The sequence below is a fragment of the Anastrepha ludens genome, chromosome 3 (genome assembly GCF_028408465.1).
Source record: "Anastrepha ludens isolate Willacy chromosome 3, idAnaLude1.1, whole genome shotgun sequence".
Lineage (NCBI taxonomy): Eukaryota > Metazoa > Arthropoda > Insecta > Diptera > Tephritidae > Anastrepha > Anastrepha ludens.
Window position 1 is genome coordinate 120,056,459 of NC_071499.1, and position 24,765 is coordinate 120,081,223.

The 24,765-nt window shown below is 35.9% G+C and overlaps 1 protein-coding gene across 1 annotated transcript in view; it reads left to right on the forward strand.

Moving 5' to 3' along the window:
* Positions 1-24,765, forward strand: part of LOC128858914 (uncharacterized) — a 109,365-nt gene that overhangs the window by 43,445 nt on the left and 41,155 nt on the right. The window contains exons 2-3 of the mRNA XM_054095491.1: positions 3,633-3,719; positions 12,375-12,390. The gene's annotated coding sequence lies outside the window, so the exon portion shown is untranslated. The remainder of the gene's footprint in view (positions 1-3,632; positions 3,720-12,374; positions 12,391-24,765) is intronic.

Consider the following 24,765-nt stretch of genomic DNA (forward strand, 5'->3'; position numbering starts at 1 on the left):
TTAATTAACCTTTACTTTGATGTTCCTGTGAAAATAATTTATTCCCTTTCCGATTTCATTAATATTTTTTTAATAATTTTTTTATTTAAATCTTCTCTTAAAAATAATTTATTTTAATAATAATAATAATTAATTTTTCTGGTTTCATTAATATTTTTTATAGTCTTTTTTCAAATAAATTTTTGCTTTGATGTTCTTGTGAAAATAATATATTCCCTTCCAATTTCACTAATATTTTTTTATAAAATGTTTTAATTACTTTTTTACTTAAATCTTCTCTTAAAAATAATTTATTATCTCTTTGATTTTATTAATATTTTTTATAAATTATTTTAATTATCTTTTCTTACTCTAATATTCTCTTAAAAATAATTTATTACTTTTCTGGTTTCATTAATATTTTTTATAGTTTTTTTTTTAAATACATTTCTAATTTGATGTTCTTGAGCAAGTAATTGCCCTCCGATTTCGTTAATATTTATTTTATAAAAAAATTAATTTTAAATCAATTTTAATTATTTTTTTACTTAAACCTTCTCTTAAAAATAATTTATTATCTCTTTGATTTTATTAATATTTTTTATAAATTATTTTAATTATCTTTTTTTACTCTAATATTCTCTTAAAAATAATTTATTACATTTCTGGTTTCATTAATAGTTTTTATAATTTTGTTTTTAATACATTTTTAATTTGATGGTCTTGTGAAAATAATTTATACTCTTCCGATTTCATTATTATTTTTTTATAAAATGTTTTAATTATTTTTTTACTTAAATTTTCTCTTAAAAAGAAATTTATTATCTCCTTGATTTTATTAATATTTTTTATTAATTATTTGAATAAGTTTTTTTTATTTTAATATTCTCTTAATAATAATTTATTGTCTTTCTGATTTGATTACAATTTTTTTTACTTTAACATTTTTTTATAAAATAATTTATTATCTCTTTGATTTTAGTAAAAAATTTTATAAATTATTTTAACTATTTTTTTACTTTAATATTCTCTTAAAAATAATTTATTATAGGACTATGAATAAGTTCGTGCGGTTTTTTTTCGAAATTTGAAACTTTATTGACGTAAAATGGTTACAAATTTAATATTCAAAATATTGTCCATCGCTTACTACTACTTTTTCCCATCTTTCTGGCAATTCACGGATTCCCTTTGTGAAAAATTCGGTCGGTTTTGCCGCAATCCACGAATCGATCCATTTTTTGACTTCATCGTAATTACGGAAGTGCTGGTCAGCCAGGCCATGTTGCATCGATCGGAAGAGATAGTAATCGGATGGCGCAAGGTCTGGACTATACGGCGGGTGGGGTAGGACATCCCATTTGAGCGTTTCTAAGTATGTTTTGACCACTTGTGCAACATGTGGCCGAGCATTGTCATGTTGCAAAATAACTTTGTCGTGTCTATCGGCGTATTGCGGCCGTTTTTCTCGCAGTGCTCGGCTCAAACGCATCAATTGTCGTCGGTAGACATCCCCCGTAATCGTTTCATTCGGTTTCAGTAGCTCATAATACACAACACCCAGCTGGTCCCACCAGATACACAGCATAACCTTCAGGCCATGAATATTCTGCGCCGACGTCGATGTTGAAGCATGGCCAGGGTATCCATACGTTGCCCGACGTTTTGGATTGTCGTAATGGACCCACTTTTCATCGCCAGTCACAATTCGATGCAAAAAACCCTTTCTTTTGTGCCGTTGAAGCAGTTGTTCGCATGCCATAAAACGGCGTTCAACGTCTCTTGGCTTCAATTCATACGGCACCCAATGGCCTACCTTTCGGATCATTCCCATGGCTTTTAAACGTTTGGAAATGGTTGATTGATCAACTCCCAAAGTTTTTGCAACCTCTTCTTGCATTTGAGCCGGATCTTGATCGAGCAATTCCTCCAATTCGGTATCCATGAACTTTGGCGGCGCACCCTCGCGTTCTTCGTCTTCCAAGCCAAAATCACCACTTTTAAAGCGTGCAAACCACTTCTGGCACGTTCGCTCAGATAGAGCATGCTCACCATAAACTTCCACCAAGATACGATGACTTTCGGCTGCTTTTTTCTTCATATTAAAATAATGAAGAAGAATTCCCCGCAAAAACACATTATTTGGCACGAAATTCGACATTTTCAAGTGTGGTAAAAATATTGTTGTTTACGCTTCAAATAAAAAACTTATACTGACGTTTGTGCCTTACGACAGTAGCTCTCCAATGAATGTTTGGAAATGTGGATCGATGGAATAATAATCAAGTTAAGCCATCTGTTGTAAAACCGCACGAACTTATAAATAGACCTATTACTTTTTTGGTTTATTAAACTTCTTTTTACTTTAACGTTCTTTTATAAAATAATTTATTGATATTTTTTTTAGTTTTTTTATTATTTTTGTACTTCAATATTCTCTCAAAAACAATTCCTACTTTTTGATTTTACTCATATATAAATTTTTTTAAATAATTTTTGCTAAAATATTTTGCAAAAAATAATTTATTACCGTTTTGATATTATTAATATTTAAATTTGTTTTTTTTTTATTTTATTTTAAATATTTTTTTTTACTTTAATGTTCTCTTAAAAATATTTATTACCTGTCTAATTTTATTAATATTTTTTATTAATTTGCTTTTTAAATAAATAAAAAAATGATTAAAGAAAAATTACAGAGTTGTGGCAACTTGACATTATTTTTAAAACCCCAAACTATCGTTTAAAACAAAAAATCGATTTCTTCAAAATACAAGAGTGGCGCTGCCCATTAAAAGCAATAAGAAAAACAATGAGTGGAGAACTTAAGCAGTTTTGTAAAGAAAATCTAATTATGCCATCAAAGTTGAGTTCTTCATGAACACTTTTTTACTTCCGTACCCGCCCACATTTATGTTCAAACAAAAAACCAAACACAAAAAACACTAAAAGAAGAGTATCTAAACGTATTGTATATAAGTATATATAGCTGTCACACATTCAAAGTGCCGCACGTAGCAACGATTATGACTTGCCACACATGCCTGGCCGGTGTGTTTATGCAACACGCACATTGATTGCAATTTGATTTGAGTGTTGGCAGCAAACAAGTTGTAAAATTTTAAAATGCAACAGAGCATATTTTGCTTTTATGACTTTAATGGGCACTTAAAGGCATGGAAGGAGTAGAAAAGGTGGAAGCAGAAAATGCCCTGCATAGATACAAGAGACCATAAATGAAAAATGTACAACATGTACAAATGTACGCACAACACAAATGAAAATAATAAAAATTTAAAAAATGTTAAAACATGCAAACAAATTAAAACGTCGCTTTGTCGCATGGCAGGCGCTTATTATGAAAGCCGCAAGTGGCGCCACAGTAGGCAATTAATAATTTTCTATTTTTAGTTGTTGTTAATATAATAGGTCTGTGATTTTTACTATTATTATAGCTTTTTCCCCTGTCGGAATTCTTTCAAACATTTCTCTGTCGCTACTTAGGTTTTAACTTGCTTTTAAATTATTTTTATACAATTTTTTCTTCAATTTGCAATTTTTTCAGTTATAAAAAATTAACTACACGCAATGTGAATTTATACAATTCTCTCATGACACCTCTTTCACACACCTCTGTTTTTCTTCTATTTCAGAGCTTTTACGTTGCAAGAGGACTGGATTAAAGTACTACCATCGTCGCTGATCAGCTGCACCAAATAAGGCTCATTGGCCGCACAAAGGTGAGTAGCATAGAATGAGGGGAAAAAATTAAAAATAATTAAACACAAATACAAACAAAGCAGGTATTGTGTAATTACGCGTATGCGTTCTTCCTGCTGCCTCAAGTGCATGCGAGCTAGCCAAGCAATGAGCCCGCATAAAAGGAGGAAAATCATAGAGAAGAATTATGCTGCAGCCTCCAGTGCCGCGCACAGCAGGTGTTGATGCCTCACACGTTCGATTGATAGAAATCTAATTATTTATTTTGTACAATCAATACCACTACAAATGTGAATACGTGCTTATGTGTGACGGGTGGGTAACTGCGTGCAAGCTAAGCTAAATGCTTGCATGTGTGTATGCTGCAATACACATTAAAGCATTGCAGCTGGCACACAATGGCCTAGCGTTGGGCAGGGCTGAGCTTGCAACAAAAAGCGTCTGGCATTGTGCTCACTACCACCAACCAGCCTCTACAGCCAACCTCCAAAATACATATGCACACATAAGCTTCTAAGCATACATGTATGTATGTATGTACAGCAACTGTCCAACGAATTGAGAGCGATAATAAAATATTTCAAGCCTTACATCAGCAATAAAAGCGAAAGTAATGGGAGCCTTAGGGCCACCAAGAGAAAATCAGTACCCGTTGACAAAAAAGTGTGTGCCAATTTCCAGAAGATCTTTATAATATTTTTTTATTTTATTTTATTCTATTTTTTTCGTCAAACCAATTTTTCACAATGTTAAGCATTGTTTCGATTATCGCCAGTACAAGTATCTCTTCCACGATCTCGGCAGAAGTTCCTCTGTTACATGAAGGATTAGGTCAGAGTTATTTAAATATCTGCATCCCTTAGGTTGATGCACAATAATATCTGTCGACCATTGCCTTTTAGAGGTCAGGTCCTTCACATTGAGATATGCTGATTTGAAGTTTTTAGATAGCGTTTACGAGCTGCCTGGTCAGTGAGTCAATTGTTATTGGCAGTTGTTGCTGTTTTATTTTTTGTTTTTTGTAGGGAGAGGTAGGGTCCAAACTGCATTCGCGGTTATAGCGACCGTCGTCTACTGCGTTGAGGGATGTGGCCACCAAAACAATCCGTCCTCCTCCTCTGAGGAGCTACTTTTCCCGGGAGGAGCTACCTTTCTGCATTACTTCGGGAAGACCCAGAGCGGTATCCATAAGGGATCAATTCTATTCACACATATAGGTTAGGGACTCGTCGTTTTGGATCTCTGTACTGTCTGCACTGTGTCGAGGTCTATCTTTTTTCCATAGTATGCCCTCGAAGTGTCTCTTTCCGCGAGCCATCTGTCACAACTAAAAAACGTGTGTTCAGCGTCGCTCGACACTTCGCAGTATATGCACTTGGATCGCTTACCTCAGTATAGGAATTTCTGGTAGTATCCGTTGGCCGAGAGAAACTGAGTTCAGAAGTAATTCACTTCCGCATAGTTTCTTTGGACCCATTTGCCAGTGTTCCATCGACTTTGCCACCGCAGCTTGATTTGGTATCTTCGTTCCAATGCTAGTGATGACGTGTTTCTGCTTGAAGTACCACGCGTGCATCCATGGGCTGCCACCCCACTGGCATATAGAAATTGAAATAGAATAAAAGAAGAACCGCACTTCAACCTTCCTATCCACTTCCCTCAGTAAGCCTAGTACTGAGCTGGGCTGAGCGGTGCATATATGGCTATTGGCGCTTTCTTTCTTTATCTAGTTTGTAGCGCCATACAGTCTGCAAATTGGCATTAAATTTAAAAAAAGGGATAAGTTCTTTCTTTTCTAAGCAAGGGTACATAAAAATATTTCCCAGCAATCTGATCTTGCTCCAGTAGCTTGGGCCCTGCTCCTTAAGTGATTTAGCTTACATGCTAGCCTTCAAAGATCTTCTCATAATCACTACCCCATTTTCTAAGCCACTCTTCGTGTTCTTAATTCATTGCACATACACTGTGCATACTAGTTGCCAGCTGTGCTTGCCACAACCGCGGCTCAAACTATTCTACTCTGCCTTGTATCACAACCAGCGTTCTTCTGCGCCCAGCGCGAGGCGGTCACTTTTCTTCTGATCTTGGCAGGTGGCAGTTGTTTGAGTTACTTGCAACAAAAGGCGGAAGTTGCACATTGCTTAGATGATTATTGCTGTAGCATGCAGCATGCAGCAGCAGCATGCGTGGTAGGCAACACACACGCACATAGAAGAAGCAAGAAATTCACAAGCGAATACTCTCAAGCGCTACAAAAAGCCACTTGCTTTGGCAGTCCATTTATTCAGCAACAGCTTTTAATTACAATTATTAAACTCACAGCAGTAATCCTACAAATACACATACACGAGGATCATTACATAAGCCAGCATTCTTCACTTATCGCCTTTCTATTGTGTAGCTTCTTTTGCTCAAATAACACTTAATTGCCGTTGTTTGTAATCTTGAAATCATTTTCATTTTTTTATTTTAGTTTTGTTAACATTTTCTTACATTCAATTAATTTATCTACACAAATACGTAAACATTTTCTCAAACACGCTCTCACTCACATGCACTACTACTACAGCCTTTTCGTTCATCAATCAGGGAAGTGTTCTGCTTAAGTGGCAATACAATTTTGTTATGTATATTCTAATTGATGGGAGCAGAAAAGAGGAAAATGGAACCAGATTGTGATAATTTGTCAAAAGAGAAGAATTGCGTGCATCGCCAAGGCCATAGCAAAGCATATTTTATATAAGTGGGTATACTTGGGTGTATTTATACATACATATATAATATAACAAAGTTCCAAAAGGCGGTGCTTCTGCAGAGGAGAAATTCATTCAAAAGAAATAGAATAGAATTTTTCGATGCAACTTTTAAAAGTTAAACTCTCGCTCAGTCCAAGCAACTTTCTCATATTTAAAATAGTTTTCTTTATTCATATAATTTCATAACTTCATTTGTTTTTAATTTGAGTGGAAAGCGAGATCGTTAATGAATAGCCAAGCACTCAGGATTGGGCGCGAAAGAGTTACAATATTACTAGCAATGTCAGGAAAATTTGCACTGCCAATCGATTTTCAGAGCAGAGTAAATACTGGCGTGCTTTGAGACACCTCATTCTTATTAACCTGTGAATATACTCTCCCTCCGATGGAACTTGCAGGTTCTGCTGGGGGGTATATGAAACCGCCAAACGTGGGCATCGTGCTCCGCACTGATATATAAGCGGGGCAAACACAGAGGAGCAAATACAACTCAATAAAATAGAACAAATACTACTATTTATGGTAGAAGTTGGATTCGGAGAAATACTGTGAATCCATGAAGGGGGCACAAAACGGCTATCAGTTCTCAAAACTAAGTGCCGTCGTAATAATAATAGAAAGAAACTTTAAGATTGCTCATTGTTTGACTAAACGCTCATAATCGACCGAGCACCCAACTACACTGGATAAGTCTGCATATTGAGGCAAAAGGCCGACTAGTAGTGTTTCTGGAGACAGATCACAAAATGGGCAGGAGTCGTTAGACCATATCCCAAGCCTGTGCAGATGGTTGCTCAGTCTACAATTACCAGTGGGAACGCCAGTAAGCACTCTCAGTTTATTGCTAAAGGGGCTTATGAGATGTTTAAGTCTCTTCTAATTATATTCTCCCAGTAAGGACTTTGCTTGTCACAGTTTGGGGCGCGTTTGCTTTTCGTAGCTTTAGCTCTTCACCTCTGAACTGTTCGTTAATGGTATGTTGTTTTGTGACTAAGAATTACGTATACCCTATTGGTTTCTAGGCCGCAGCCTCTATGGCCAGTGTATCCGCTATGTACCTTGTTCCGCGATGTGCCCTTATGCGCCGGAAGCCACATAGTCGATGCGGTTGTACATCCTTAAACAGTTTAATGTAATATATTTATGCAGTGAAACATAACTGGCGATTTAAACTCACAAGATGATAAGAGTGCAACTTGACTGTAATTCAATTTGATATTACGCTATATTGGGACTTTCTTTTTAGACTGATCTCTGCGCACAGATAGATGGCACACATTTCTGTCTGGGATATACTTGAAAAACTACCTGGCGTAAAGCCCTCGGTTATTTCGCTCCTTCTCTCAAATTGTGTGACCTTAGCGATACCATCTCTCGGGAGTTGGGCAAGTAGGAGTTGCAAGCTCAAATATTATATTATCTTTTTTAGATGCCACACATTTTCCTTTGCCGAAGTCTTCCCTAGCCTATGTCTTCGGGATACTCTTGGCTGAACGCTAAATAACTCTTTGTGGCGGCACCAACTCAGGCATCCTCTCCACTGAATCCATAATTCACACGCACGACTAAGATTTAGCGAGATATTTTGATATTGAATTGAGTCTTCATAAAGTTCTCGGTCAATGAATTATAATAGATGACGCCAGTCGACATAATTGACTATAAATCTCTATTGCTTCATTAGCAACTGAAAGCCGTCATTCGAAGTACCATACTAAAAGAATTCGGTATAAAAGAATCAAGAGCTGGCCAAGGCGCTAATCAAGGATGCCAAAAAAAGTACTAAAAGAAAATGCAAAAAATAATATTTGCGACATGAAACTATATATGTATTTATTTATATTTATACCAGCATATCGATCTAAAGGTGCTGCAGGGTAGTTATATGTAAAATACAGGGAAAGAAATACAAATAAAACGCAAACCAACTCAAAGCTATTAAAAAACAGATAATAGTCGTTATGAATGCAAAAAAAAGCAAGCAGTGAGCGCTCACTCCCTGTTAAACCACTGTTGTGCCATCAAAGCGACAGCTCCTCGAGCGAATAATAAATTTGCGCACATTTATTACAACATCTAACCTAAGCATTTGCAGTAAGGACATATTGGTCGTTATTTTATTTATTTTTTTTTTGGCAGGAGAACCGCTTATTACATGACCTGCCTATAAAGGGCGGTTAAGTTTCAAGGGCCGGTATCGATTTAGAATAATAATGTAAAATTTTTTTAAGAAATTATTGGCATTTCTCTTTATTATGATAATATTGGTATGGCTCAATTAGGTATGGAACAAAATATTGACCAAATGGCCGCCGCGGCCTCGGCGGCACACCCCCATCCAATGGTCCAAATTTTTCATAACGCTGAGGCATACTTGAGGTTCTATGCCGTTAATGTGCCGAATTATCTCATCCTTTAGCTCTTTAATTGTTGCTGGCTTATCGGCGTATACCTTTTCTTTCAAATAACCCCAAAGAAAGAAGTCCAACGGTGCCGTTGACGTTGGTTCACATTCAACATCGGCCCTTAAAATTTAACCACCCTTTATATACGCATGTATGTACGTGTTACAGAATTCGCAACTTTTTTTTGGAAAAATGTCATAACTCAAAAAAAACAGAAAACCAAAGGACTTGAAGAAAAAACAATAAGGAAATTTGTATGCCGTTTTAACTAAAAATGAAAATATTTTTTCTGCCATTGAAAAAGTGTTCATAAACACCAGTATGAATTGTTTGAATCACATAAAACGAGTTATCCGCATACTTAAATAAATATATTAAAAAAAATTTTTTTTGGCTTATGACGTTCTTTCAAATAAAAGCAGAAATATGCCTTGCGTCCCTTTTTATTATTTTTTTGTTTCTTGTTTGCATTTATTTATTGCTATTTTTAAATTACCAATGCCGCTTGCGACTTCTAGCTCTACCTTGAGCATCTTCATCTTCTTTTTCAAATAGTTATACTTCTTTTTAGTTTCACTGAGCCTAGCTGCCGCTACCATCAAAGTCAATTTGATTTAGTATTTCACCAAAGCCACTTTACTAAGCTACAGGCGGTCATAGCGTCAATGACAAGACGACAGCGGCTGCGGCTGCGACTGGGGCTAAGACTGCTGCGTTGCTTCGCAGGATAATTAAAGTGACAGAAGAATTGTATTGGCAGCGTGCGCAGTAGCTTTGACATTGCATGAAGACTTGGCTGCATAATACATCGACTGGAATGAGGCAGAATCAGATATAAATAGTTTTGTGTTGGTACTCAAAGCAATTTGGCATGGTCTGGGTTAAATTTATAGAAGACAAATTCGAAAGAGATAGTCGAGATATGCTTTGCTGACGAATTTTTCCACTTCAGTGCAATTGTTTTTTTTTTTGCATTAATTCCGGGTTTTAATTGTTATCCTTGTAATTTTTTTGTATTTTTTACTTTTCATAATTAAAAAAAACATTTTTAATTTTGTTTAAAAAATTTTTTATTGTTTTTTTCAATGGTTTTTAATTTTTTTTTCTTAGAATTAAATTTTTAAATTTTCTTATTATTTTACTACTTCGGGGCAATTAATATTTTCTTTTTTAATTTTTTTCTTGCATTTTTTAGTTTTCTTTTTTTTTGTGTAATTTTTCATGCTTTAAAATGCTTTTTTTTCAATTTTAAAAGAGTTAAGGAATTTACTGCTTCAGTGAAATTATTTCTGTATTTTTGGAACGCGTATTTAATTTTCTTAAAATTTATTTTACAATTTCCTAAACAAATTGACAGATTTTACTGCTTTGAGCAATGAAATTCTTTTTTTATTTTTTTTTTTTTAATTTTCTTAAAATTTTATTTTACAATTTTCTAAACAAGTTTACAGATCTTATTACTTCGGTGCAATTAAATTTTCTTATTGTAACCTTAAAATTTTTTTAACTTTTTTTGTTATATTTTTTTAAATTTTTACCTTTTTCATTTTTGTTATATTTTTTAATTTTCGTAAATTATCTTTTTTTGATTTTCTGAAAAATATATACATTTAAATTTTTTAAAAACGGTTACGGATTTTACTACTTTGGTGGAATTAAATATTTAAATTTTTTTAAACTAGATTTTGTAATTAAAAAATCTATTTTTTAAATTTTTTTAAATTTTTTTTAATTTTCGTAAAACTTTATTTAACAATACGCTTCTACAATATTTACGGATTTTACTACTTTGATTCAATTAAATGTGTGTACTTTTTGTATAGGTTTTAACGTTCTTAATATTTTATTTTACAATTTTCTTAAAAAATTAACAGATTTTACTACTTTGGTGCATTGACTTTTTTTTTTCTTTGCAAGTTGAATTTGTTTGAAGTTTCTGTAATGTTTTTTAATTTTTGCTTTAATTTTCTTAAAATTTTATTTTACAATTTTCCAAAAAAAAAATGACGGATTCTACTAATTCAGTGCAATTAAATTTTGTTTGTAATTCTTTCTAATTGTATTAAATATTTTTTTTACTTTTTTTTAGTAATTTTTCTAATAATTTTTTTACTTTAAATTTTACATAATTTTTATTATTTTTATTTTGGCGGCCGCCGTAATCGAATGGGTTGGTGCGTGACTACCATTCACAGAGAGAACGTCGGTTCGAATCTCGGTGAAACATCAAAATTAAGAAAAACATTTTTCTAATAGCGGTCGCTCCTCGGCAGGCAGTGGTAAGCCTCCGAGTGTATTTCTGCCATGGAAAAGCTCCTCATAAGAAATATCTGCCGCTCGGAATCGGCTTGAAACTGTAGGTCCCTCCATTTGTGGAACAACATCAAGACGCACACCAGAAAAAGGAGGAGGAGCTCGGCCAAACACTATACTATACATACAATATATAAACTTTTATTTTAAAATTTTCGGAAAAAATTGATGGATTTTACTTCTTCGGTGCAATTAAATTTTTTGTAATTGTTTTATTTTTTTAACTTTTTTCCTTCTAATTTTTTAAATGTTTTTTACTTTTGCGTTTTACATAAAATTGAATTTCTTTTAATTTCCTTAAATTTTATTTTTCAATTTTCGTAAAAAATTACGGATTTTACTATTTCGGTGCAACCAAATTTTTTTGTAATTTTTTAATTTAAATAACAATATAACTTTTTTTTTAGCATTTTCTTCTTGTGATTTTCTTTTACTTTTTGAAATTTTTTTAATTTAAAAAGTTTGTTTTTTTAATTTCTTAAAATTTTATTTCTCAATTTTTTAAAAACAATTTTTTTTAATTTTTTTCTACGTTCCTAATTAAATATTATTTGCACTCATCTGTTACTTCCTCAAAAGGTGTTAAATTCTGCTAATTAGATGCGATTTGACCTTAAGTTGCATAAATGCCGCCTTTGTTAAGATGAATCTAAAGCTTTTATTGTTTTTAAACATAAATGCAACAAATTTGTGTAAACATCACAGCATTGGAAGTAATTATAGTCTAATGCGAAGAGTTAACATAACTTAACCTATCGACGGCTGCTTTTTATGAGACGAATTTACTTTAGTAATAGGAAAGTCAGAAAATTTGTGTAAACAGCGCAGTTGTGGCTGTAAGTAGTGAACTAAACTCAAACTGAACAGATCAGCAATGATCGCACACATGAGTTTTGCTACATTTTTTATTTAATTTTTTTTTTTCAATTTCTTATAAGAAATTATGGATTATTTTACTACTCCTAATATTGTAAGAGGTCACCCTAAAACTAACAAAAAACATTTCGAATAGATTTCTGGGGATTTAATTCATTTTGTGCTTCTTTTTGTGTTCCGAATGATATACTATCTGTTTAAAGAAAATTCTGTTTGGAAAACAAAACCGTATTTTTTTTCAATTTGTTCGAAACTTTTTTTGACTTTTTTATGTTCTATTTTTATTCAAAATTATTTAATTTATATTTTTCCTTTTTCTTTTCAGGTGTTTTTTAAACAAAGTAAGTAATTTTCTTCCAAAACATTTATTAGCACCGGTCGTACTAAGGCAAATAAGGAGCAAATAATTTTGGTTTGCTTTCTCAGCATATTCACTTTTTTTTACAACCGAAGCGGAAAAAATTTACATCTTTCAACTCAACATGCTGCTAGTCACTTCCGTAGCTGGCACTCACGTTCGTGACTTATTTACAAGCTTCTCCAAAAGAATTGAATTCTGACACTCAGATCTATTGCTTCTGCTGTACTTGGCCACCAATCAAATGTCATTCGTGCACATTGCGACTACTTCACAATGAGTGCCACGAAGCCAGCGAAAAAGTCATACATATACACTCAAATCTACATGTGTATGTATACGAACACACACACACTTGTCATTTATTTATGTATGCTTGCCTGCCAGTAGTGACTGCCACTGATTGAATACAACTTCCGCGGTCATACATTAATCAGCATAGCCATCGACATACCAAACGATTGATAACTCAGGCGCACAATACTGTCCTTGTTGTTGTTGTTATTTTTGTAGTCTGCCACTGTTGGGTATGTAACGAACTACTGCAACTTCTAGCCGGGCTGCTTGTCCAGCCAGCTTTTTGCTCCAACAATTTTTCATGCCGCTTTGCACTCGCTTTGCATTGACTGACTGACAATCAGTTTGGCAAGCAACATGCCAAGCACATCAGTGCAGTAACAATTGATGATAGGCATGTTGCACGTTTTTTTGTTAGCTAATGTCAGTTTGCTGGTCTTTTGGAGTTCGTGGTTGTGCTTGCATTGGGACACACACTTCTTTGGATCCACTCATTTTGCTCACTTGAAGCGCTGAAGTATGTTGTAGTTGTGCACCGAGGGATTTCTTGAGGATCTGCATCTTCAAAACAGTTGTATGGTGGCTAACCGCGAACTTGCAACACTTGGCATGGCTTGCGAGTACTTTACAATCTTATGATTCTGCTATATTTAGGAATGGCGTTGTGTGCCAAAGGCTTTTGTGTGTCATTTTAACAATTTTCTTTTTTTGTTCGTCTCTCATGCCATTAAATCCTTAAAAAAATTATTACAAAACTTTCCAATGCTGCACTTCTAATGCAGACACATTGAAGTCCGAAATTTATGTCCTTCTTAAAACTTTATGAATAATATTTTATGAAACACTTTTGCCATTTTTATATACCTTTGGTATTTTCCTCGCGGTAAGCATTTACTCAGCAGGGGTTCGTCTGCATATTTTGCGTTTTTTGCTTTTTTTCAAATTTCTTTTTTAATGTTTTTCCAACTTCTTTTGAAATATATTAAATACTTCACCAGTTGACAATAGATGCGCATAAATTTTGAATTTTCTCCAGTCAATATCGCAGATTGATTTGCCTGCCTAGGGAATGCTCATTTAAGTGGCAGCACAACGGTAGCACAGCTAATGGTGCCTCAAACAACAACAATGCAGCCCAACAAAAGCAATGATTACAATAAACTGACGCACTGCTATATGCCAAAGCGGCAGCTACAACAGCAAGTGCAGCAATAATCTGCTCAGCTCCATTAAGCCTTAAGCAAATATGCTGTCTATGCAACGAAAGACTTAAGGAACGAACTTTTATGGAGAGCAGTGTTCAGTTAATGTTAAATGCGCTTGCAAAGTTTTAAATCAAGCAATAGTAAACTTTGTTGTCATATGATTTTTTATCATCGTATGATATTCACATTACTTATAACAATTCTCATGTTACACCACTAACACTATTAAAAATGCTTACTAATTCAACATCATATGACAATCATGAACATCACATGATGCTAGTAAATTTGAAATATTTTTTGAAATTAGCGTATGACATTAAGACACATCACACGATGCATTTGCATGATACTCATTATTACACTCGAATGCTTGAAAGCATTATGCAAACAAGAGAAATATCGATTTTTTCTTTCATTGACTTTTCAGCGCGTGATAATCACATGATTTGCGCTCAACTAAGTCATTTGATAAGAGTAGAGTAGAATGGGGTAAGATAGGTCATTTTTTTTTTGGAGAGCTCTTGCTACGGTGTTTTTGCATTGATTTTGAAAAATAAGCAAGATTTTGAAAGGTTATTTATCTGCTAACATTTTGGTTATACTGACTTATGTTTGGCTAAATATTTTTTGGAAGCTGCATTCAATAAGACAAAGGTACTTTTTTTCGATATTTTCAAAGTCGGGGGGCACGATAGGTCACTATGTGTGAGAGGAAAAGAACAATGTACATGGCTTGGAAATTAACGTTTTAACTTTTATTTATAGAGTATGAACACTGCACATGTTATAAAAGTTAGGAATTTTTCTTTAATTCATCACGCGAGCACGTTTGTTTAGAGGCTGATCGAACACTAGCGCCATCTCGGACTGCCGAAATTGCGTTTTTTACATCCTCTTCATTTCGTTTCGGCGTTTTTCGCACATAATTACGCACCATTTTGCTGCAAAAACAATTAAAATTTATTTTATTCAATTAAAAGTAGTGACCTATAATGCCCCCAGACGGCTGACCTATAGTGCCCCCAAGCACATGTTTTATGTTAGTGTCGATATTTTTTTTTAAAACAATAATATCAAAAAACTAACACATTATTCGTGTTCAGCATTATTTTCTACGTAAAATAAAACTCACCTGACAAATATTTGCATACATTAAATGCACTGCACCGTAGAATAAAAAAAATGCTATGTCGGAGAAAAGTTCACAAAAAACTAAACGACGCCAGAACTAGGATAACTAATGAATGGTGACAGCCGAAATGACAGTCGCAAACGTTGTTCCCCACCACGTATTCAATTCACATAAGACGAGTGACCTCTGCAAAAACAGTGCGACGAAAACCGCACCTACCTATTGTGCCCCCATACCTATCTTACCCCATTCTACTCTACATATATTTATAAAACTTTTAATTTCCCCTTTATACAACCGGAAAATGCGTTGCAAATGCTTATTACGCTTATTCTGCTTATCAGGTATTAGGTATATAACATAGGGGCACGATAATCACATGATTAGGGGTCCACTAAGTCATATGAAATCAGAGCATAAATTTATTTAGCTTTTAAATTTCCCCATTGTACAATCGCAAACTGCATTACAAATGCTTTTTATGCTTATTAGGTATTAGGTCTACATCATGTGACTTCTAGAAATGTCACATGATGCCAATAAACTTGGTTTGGTTTTGTGAAAATGTGATATTTTTTGTTTGCCATTTGATAAGTTTGAATGGTAATCATAAATTAGTTCGATTGTTTTTTTTTTCTTTTCATCATATAATAATCACATTACTTAGTTTCAACTACGTCACATGACTTCTTATAATTAAAATTATGATAAATCACATGAAGTATAATAATAGAATTGGCTAATTTTTTTTGGAAATGGTTATATTTTTTTGCACTTCGCCTGTAAGTTGCATAGCACTTTTTATTATGCTAAATCTGTTTTCATTTTTTAATTGACTTTTGATCGCATGATAGTCACATCACTTGCTCTTAACTATGTCACGTCACTTTTTATAACTTGCAGATTTATCTCTTGGTATATAAAATCAATATTTGGTATTTTTTTTGCGCATCTGGCGTCATCATTGTGTTAAGTCTACACTATAATGACGTCAAGAAAAATAACATAATGCTATAGCTTTGATTTTTGTAACTGTCATATGACATTTTAGCTTGTCATCGACTAACTGCATGTTTTCATATTTTTAATATTATCTAAGTACTTCACTGTTAACGAACGCTTATTCGGCTTGTTTTGCTCAAGTGACATTTTGTTTCATATTTTAATACTTCAACACCTTTAAAAGCATGGAAAATCAGAGCATTCGGGCATGAAAAAAATCATGCCTAAAATTTCATATAGCGCAGTTAGCTTATCAACTTCAACCATATCAGTTCTATAACATATCAACACCATATTATATCAATCACATCAATCACAGCATATCAGTAGCATTTGGCTTGAATTTAAAAATCACATGGTTCACTTTCTTTGACTTGTTAATATTTTATAGCCCTATTAAATTAATTTTCAAGATACTCATTTCTATTGCGTTGTCGTTGTGGTGACATGACATCACGCACATCATATGACTGCAGAGGCTCGCATTCACAACACATCTCATCATTTGCCCAAATGATGGTCAAACATTTTTGTAGTATATATATATACTTATTTCTGAATTTCAACACCTTTCTAACTATCCCAAATCACATCATACAAATTTTACGCGTAATTTTTTGTGCAGTAATCTCATCTACTCGCGCCACATCATACGATAATATATCACAGAACAATTTGGGCACCATTTAATAGTTCCATAGCACCTGTTTGCATCACAGAGTAGCTTATTTGAAGTGTTGCTACTCCTACTTCACATCAGAGTAGTGATAATTATGATTTAATGATTATTCTCCAAGCACATCATATGATCACTCTCATTGACTTTTAGGCGCTTAACATCAAGTGATGCTCGTACTACATCATATCTCAATTCATGGACTCATTTAATCTTTTTTTTGCTAGGTTTAAAGGATAACAAGCCTCAAGCGCAGATCTACTTAAACATATAATTCGGATTTGAGGTGCACTATACAATAACTCTATTTGACCCTATGCTATGGAATTATCTAAATTTTCACGCGATATAATAATTTGTTTCATATCGGTTGTTTCTTTTAAGAGCTTCAGAACTTAAAATGATACTAAAAACCAGTAATATTATATTCTTGGAATGATTTTTTTTATTATATTCTGGTAGATAATTTCATGGCATTTTTTTTTATTGAATATGATATCCGGCATATGTCCGCCGCGGCTATGTATTACATGGTCCTTTCGATCAGTTCAAATTTTTGACTACTTTTTCCAATAAATCTGGCCGTATGGCGTCGTTGGTGGCAATAAATCGATTGTTAAGCGCGCTGTATGGCAAGTTGCGCCCTCTTGTTGGAACTAAATGTCGTCCAGGTTTGACTTATGATTAATTTTTGAAAACAAAAATCCAGTCAGCATGTCTTCATAGCGATCGCCAATCACCGTAACGTTAGCTCCTTTCCCATTTCGAAAGAAATAAGGGCCGATGAAGCCGCCTGTGCCCTATGAACTTCGCGAACAGACTTATTTATTAATATTTTTTTTTTAATAAATTTCCACAATTTAGAAGCATTGTTCGTTTCTTGCCAAACTTTAAAAAAAAATAAATAAATAATTGGAACGTACACTTCCGTTAGGTGCTTGGCCGAGCTGCTCCTCCTATTTGTGGCGTGCATCTCGATGTTATACCACAAATGTTTTTGCCTTAACTTTGACCGATATTAACTTCTACATAGTCTTGTCACCTATTAATATCAGCTCTTCTTCCCAAAAAATGAGCTCTTTTACCACACTGTACCACAAATCAATGCCTGCGCAAAGTTGTGCGACGTAAACAAATTACTGACTATGCTGCGAGCTGCTATTGTTGTAGTTGGCAGCAATTTTTTTACTGTCAAGTTGATGCTACACTAAGCTTTTGTTGTTGCTGTTTGCTGTTTTGCTGTCTTACTGCCAGCTTGTTAATTTAGTAGAGGTTTTTTAGTTGTTGTTGGCGTTGATTTTTGTTGGTAATCATGTTTGAGTGTTTTTTTTTTTTGGTTTCGATTTTTATGTGTTGCACCAACACGCACAATTGCTGCTTTAACACCTCAATTTGCTACTAATGACAATGGTGCAGCAGCACACAGACCAAACCAGCAGACAAGAGACGCAGAAGACAGAAGACAGCAAAAGAAGAATTGGAAAATTAAAATAAACAGCAAATTGAAAAGTGAAAAAGGTGGAGGGAATACAGAAAATTTGCAGAAAAAATCACTACAAGCAGCACAGCTGCGCAAACAACGCCTTTACATATTTTGCCTCAAACACATGCATAGGTGCATATAGTGAGCATGACAACATCATGCATTTTGCTGTGGCATTTGCTGCACGCATGCTGCGGCAGGTAGCAAATATTTAAATAAGTACTGTTGCAAGGTAATGAATCATCTCTGTGGTAACAATATGTAGGAGTATGTTTGTATGTATGTATGTACATATATGTGGCAGTTGACATGTGTAGGCATGTTGCAGTTGCAGATAGCTACAACAGCAACATGCAGCAGCAGCTACTTAAAATTCAACAGCTAAATTGTAGTTGCAACTGTGCAGCATTCAAGGAGAGCCATGCACTCAGCAATCGTTGGAGGCACAGCTTATCGGAAACAGTGACAAGCAACCAGCAGCAATGTAATACATATGACAACAGCAGCAACAACAGCACGCTACATTAATGTTGCTTAGGCAGCTAGAACAATAATAGCAAAAACAATGCAAGTAGTCAGCAGCAGCAGACATCAGCAGAAGAATGTAAAATGTAAATGCGAATGCAAATGTAAATGTTCGTAAGCAAATATTTGCTGCCCAAGCCATTGGAATGTTGACGTTTGCTTAGTTGGCTGGGTTTGATTGGGTTGTACGAGTAGATGCGAGCGCTGATTTTTGTGATGCAGTCAGCGCGGTGAAATATTTTTCTATATTCCTAAGCAACACGTTTTGGTCGTCGGTGATCAGATGGGTCAGGTCCTGTAATTGCTTGAAGTCACCTGACCTTACTTGCTGCTTCTCTGAAATATCATATTCTGGGAATCGAAACAAACTAGCTGCTGTAGTGCGACATGAACAGCAAAACACGGAAGCCAATACGAAAGCGCAACTTAGAAAGTAATTGATAGAAAACACTTTAGAGGAGTCTCAGCCGAATATGCCGGGCAGGCGGAAATCAAGTTTTAACGATGAAGAAAGTGTGTGCGATTTTTGCCAGATTCCAATATTTTTCAATTTTCATAGTTATGCTTGGAAGGACCCAAGCAAAGTTTAGTAGGTAGGTAGGTGAAATGGTTGAAATACCAGTCTGGCACTCCTCAAGTAGCACTGAATCGCCGTTTTGATATAATTGTGAGACCACCAACAGGCCAAAGCTGTTGATATAATGGAGAAGATTGTTGGTATTTATTTGGGCGCACTGTCCCAGACTGTCGAAGAAAGGAGCACCCAGTGGCCTTAGTCGTCTACCTGTCAAACGCGGACATTTACAGAGAAACTGCTCAACAGTCTTCTTCTCTGAAAGGTCCCCACTACTTCTGCAATGGGGGTTAAATGGTAACCCTAGCTTTTCCGCGTGTATGCCGATCGTCCAGTAACGGGTAAACACAGCCCGAAGTTTGGAAATTGAATGGCGAGGCGCTCAAAGCACTTTCTGAGTCCTTCATATGTTATACTGCAACCAAAGGGTTTTCAAAATAGCACATGAAGAAATGGAGCTCCATCTTTTCTGCGCTTTCTTGAGAAATAATTTGTTTAGTTAAAAAAGTTTAGTTTAATTTGATAAAAAAAAATCGTAGAATTCAAGAAAACCATGATGATAACGCCATTAAAATATTAACGGATGATCAAAAAACCGAACGGAAGTATTTATAGACATTATAAATATTGGCTGAGCACCAAATATAGAATTATCTCCTTCCGAAATGGAGCACCTAAAGAAGTAAGCTGACAATAAGACAAAGTGGGATATATTTCGGTGATCGAAAGTCGGTGATATTTCGAGACCAAACATCTAAACAGACGAAAATAAAGCAAGGTGTACCGCAGGGCGGTGCCCTTTCAGCCTTGCTTTTCAACTTCTATATCTCGAAACTGTCCCAGCCACCAGAGGGAGTCTCCCTGGTTTCATACGCCGACGACTGCACGATAACGGCGTCGAGCAATGACATTAATGGCCTATGCTCCAAGGTAAACGACTACCTCGCCAGCCTTTCGCGAAGCGATTCTTCACTGCAAGGAATTTAAAACTCTCCCCCACTAAATCCACTGCGACCCTTTTCACGACCTGGACAAAGGAGGTCAAGCTACAACTCAAGGTAAAAGTCGATGATACACAAATTCCGACGGTTAACAACCCAAAATATTGGGAGTTACCTTTGACAGCTTGCTCTCCTTCTCAGCGCATACAACCGCTATTGCAACAAAAGTACAGAATCGCAACAAGGTTCTCAAGTCGCTCACCGGCAGCACTTGGGGCAAAGACAAGGAAATGTTGCTGTCGACTTTTAAAGCAATAGGCCGACCGGTTATCAACTATGCTGCACCTGTCTGGTCGCCTGGAACCAGTGATTCGCAGTGAACGAAGCGGCAGACCTGCCAAAACACTGCTTTAAGGGCCGTGATAGGATGTCTTCTGATTTCACCTATACAATACCTACATGACGAGGCCCTAATGCTGCCTATTAAGGAGCATAAGAAATTGCTCAGTAAGCAGTTTCTGCTAGGGTGTTACCGCAGGCCTCACCCATACAGACACCTGCTCGAGCCTGAGCCACCTCCCAGGCACATCAGGAGGCATTTCCTCAAGTACGCGGACGAGATCTCAGACAAAACAAACAGACAGCTACTGGATCGGACAGTGTACAGACGGCCATAAACGACATTCATCGGGAGACTCTCACCACCTTCTTAAGCTCTCGACCCCCGAATGCCGTTATCGGAGTCCAACCACCACCAATCGTAGACGAAGAGCTCCAACTTCCGCGAGAGTCCCGCGTAACGTTGGCACAATTACGTTCTGGATATTGTAGCAGGTTAAACTCCTACTTATCCAGAATCGGCCCCGACATACTAAACATATGTCCAGCATGTGAAGGCACCCGCACGACACTAACCACCTGGGCCTACCGTTAGATGAGCTAGACGAAGATGCCCGGTGATTAGGCTATACTGACAGGGCAAAGGTACTGCTACAACAACAACAAAGTGGGATTTTACCCATCAACCTTCGATCAGCAATGCGCTAGAACGCTCTCTCCTTTCGATATTGAGAGCCCTATTATAGTACTTCCTTATGCCGTAATTGAGTATCAAATGAGCTTTGCTGATGATAAGACAATGTGAGCTTGGCCGGGTTTATTTGCTCCGCAGGCAAATATATAGTACATTATAGTAGTGGCTCTCTCTGAAGTAAGTCACTTTTTGCTTTTCATTTATCATAGGACAAAGAGATTCTCGAATTGGTATTCCCATGGCCTTCCATTTACAACCCATCGTCAAGGATTTAATGAAGTTCTGTGACTAAACAGCAGAATATGGAATAAGTAATGGTTAGTATTATGCGGGGTACCTTTACATGCCGAACATATGTTGACTATTTATGGGTCAATTCTGGACAGGAAAGAGTTTAATTTAAAGCAATATCCTTAACGCAAATAGATAATAGGATTTCAAGAAACAGCTGATGTTCTTCGTTTGCGATGGGTGGGAACTGGACTCCAACGATGGCGTTTGAGAGGCCGTAGTTTAAGAAGGTGATAAGTGCCTCCCGATAAGTGCTGTTCATTGTTTGCCTATATACCGTCTAGTCAAATAGATGTATCCGGTCCTGTATCTCGTCAGTGTAATTAAAGAGATGCTTCCTAACTCGCCTGGAAGGTGATTCATGTATAGAATCCTCTAATCCATCCTGGCTGTTGGAAGCGGTACCATCACAGCGCTTGTTTGGCGATGTTATCTAAGCTCTTGCTCAGGGTGTGGCCAATCTAATGCCATATACTTCTGCGGATATCAGTTGCCATATCGTAAAGCAAAGTAGGTTCCTTTGGGAAGCACACACTCTCGGGCATAAAACCCACTAACAACGAATCTCACCATCAGAGTATTTTCTTACCGAAAATTACCCTTTATGTTGATCTACTACTACCTTTCTTCTAGCAGCAGCTACTCCTACCCACCAAACCATTTCGCTTGGTTGTAATTTTTTAGTTTCTTTATCTTTGCAATATCTCAGCTAGGTACTCCTTCATGGCTGTTTGCAGTGTCGATGCTATTCAGTGAGCCTTTAGCCTATAACTCATCTTCATTTCTGCATTTATATCTGCTGACTTTGGCGCTCACTGCATTTGTATTTATATCTGTCAGAAATTATATTTTGTTTTGGCTTGGCTGCAGCAACTCAAACGCCATAACCGATCGATTAGCTACACCATCGAATTGGCATGACAGATTTTGTCACGCATAACAACCGACAGTGATTGATACAGCAGTTTAAGTAACAAAAAAAATTAAATTTAAAAAATTGTAGGCAAGACTTTAAGAAGCTAAGAAAAAGCAAAAATATGCTGCAAAATGGCGAAAAAATTAATGAAGCGCAGAAGCGATGGCAAAAGTGAATGAGTTGCTACAAAAATAGTATGAAGGCATTTAAAAGCGAAACAGCGACGTAAATTGCATTATTTCCGCTGCAACTCACATTCAGCGCTTTGCAAAAGAGAAAAATTTTAAATAAATAAATAAATACACACACATTTTGCATAACATTCACTAATTACCAACAGCAACGCACCTTTACTGCCTGCCACAATCATTTAGCTTAATGACGCATTAGCCAACATTTATGGCACATTCAGCAAACGTTTGCTGTAGCCACACATACCTCAATAAAATGAGTACTTAAATAGCCTAATAGGAGCTTTCGAATTCACAAATGCATGTGCGGCTAGACTTAGATGCAAACACTCGCACACATACACATACACACACTGTGAACGCGGACACTCTACTTAGCGATAATAAAAAGGCGCCAGTGCACGATTACCCAGCACTTGGTGCGCCACTCTCAACTCATACACTCATATGGGTTTACCGCCCTTCACCACACATTTGCTTGCCAACACTGTTGCCCTTTACAATACTACACCTATGCTCATACAAATGTACACATCCAGCAACCAGTTGCTTGATATTTATGCGTTCAACGAGCGCGCTCGTTAAGAAACCCTTTTATTGTCCTAAACAACGCGAAACCTCCAGCCGTGGACCACAAGTTACGAGTACAAATAGTGGCAGCCTATTTGTTCGTGTTTAGCTGGCAGCAGTAGCAGCACCAACAACGAAGACTAACACCATAATTCAAAGAAGATGCAGCGCAACATTTTCTCGCAACACTTGTTTGGGTGCCTATGTAGAGCCATGTTTGTTGTTGTTGTTTTGTTCTTTGTACTTTGTGCTATGGCTTTTGTGACTGCTGATGTTGCCGCGGCTGTTGCTGTTGCTGCTGCTGCATTGTTGCTAATATGTCCAAATAGTTAATGTCCCACGAAAATAGGTATAATTAAATGCTGTGCGCTTATTTGATAAAAGTTGCCATATAAAAGTCACGAATTCGCTATAAAATTCATGCAGCGAGTCGCCATGTAGGTATTTGTAAATATAGCTGTACGTATAGGCGTGCAAGCTCTTCAGTGTAGGTGTATGTGTATGTATTGCTGATGCTCTGTTGGAGAAGACAATTAAGTTGGGCATTTGGTGGCGTACACTTTCAGACACTTTTATGGTGGTTAGGAGCGCGAGCACTGCCAAGAAATAAACTTGAAAAAAAAAAAATTATGAATAGAAATATTCGAAAGAAAAAAAAATTTGAATGCAATTGTAAAAAAAAATTTAATACACAAAACGCATGTAAAGCTAGAAATGCAAAAGGTAAAATATTAAACAAAAAAATAATGGAATGAAAGTTTCCGAAAAAAAGGAAATTTAAATAAAAATTAGAAAATATAAATAAAAAAAAAAAAAAAATTAAATTAAAATTTTAAGGAAAAAATGCAATATGTAAAAACAAAAAATTTCGAGCAATAAAGAAACTTTATGAAGATTAATAACAACAACAAAAACTAATAGGACTATGAATAAGTTCGTGCGGTTTTACAACAGATGGCGTAACTTGATTATTATTCCATCGATCCACATTTCCAAACATTCATTGGAGAGCTACTGTCGTAAGGCACAAACGTCAGTATAAGTTTTTTATTTGAAGCGTAAACAACAATATTTTTACCACACTTGAAAATGTCGAATTTCGTGCCAAATAATGTGTTTTTGCGGGGAATTCTTCTTCATTATTTTAATATGAAGAAAAAAGCAGCCGAAAGTCATCGTATCTTGGTGGAAGTTTATGGTGAGCATGCTCTATCTGAGCGAACGTGCCAGAAGTGGTTTGCACGCTTTAAAAGTGGTGATTTTGGCTTGGAAGACGAAGAACGCGAGGGTGCGCCGCCAAAGTTCATGGATACCGAATTGGAGGAATTGCTCGATCAAGATCCGGCTCAAACGCAAGAAGAGGTTGCAAAAACTTTGGGAGATGATCAATCAACCATTTCCAAACGTTTAAAAGCCATGGGAATGATCCGAAAGGTAGGCCATTGGGTGCCGTATGAATTGAAGCCAAGAGACGTTGAACGCCGTTTTATGGCATGCGAACAACTGCTTCAACGGCACA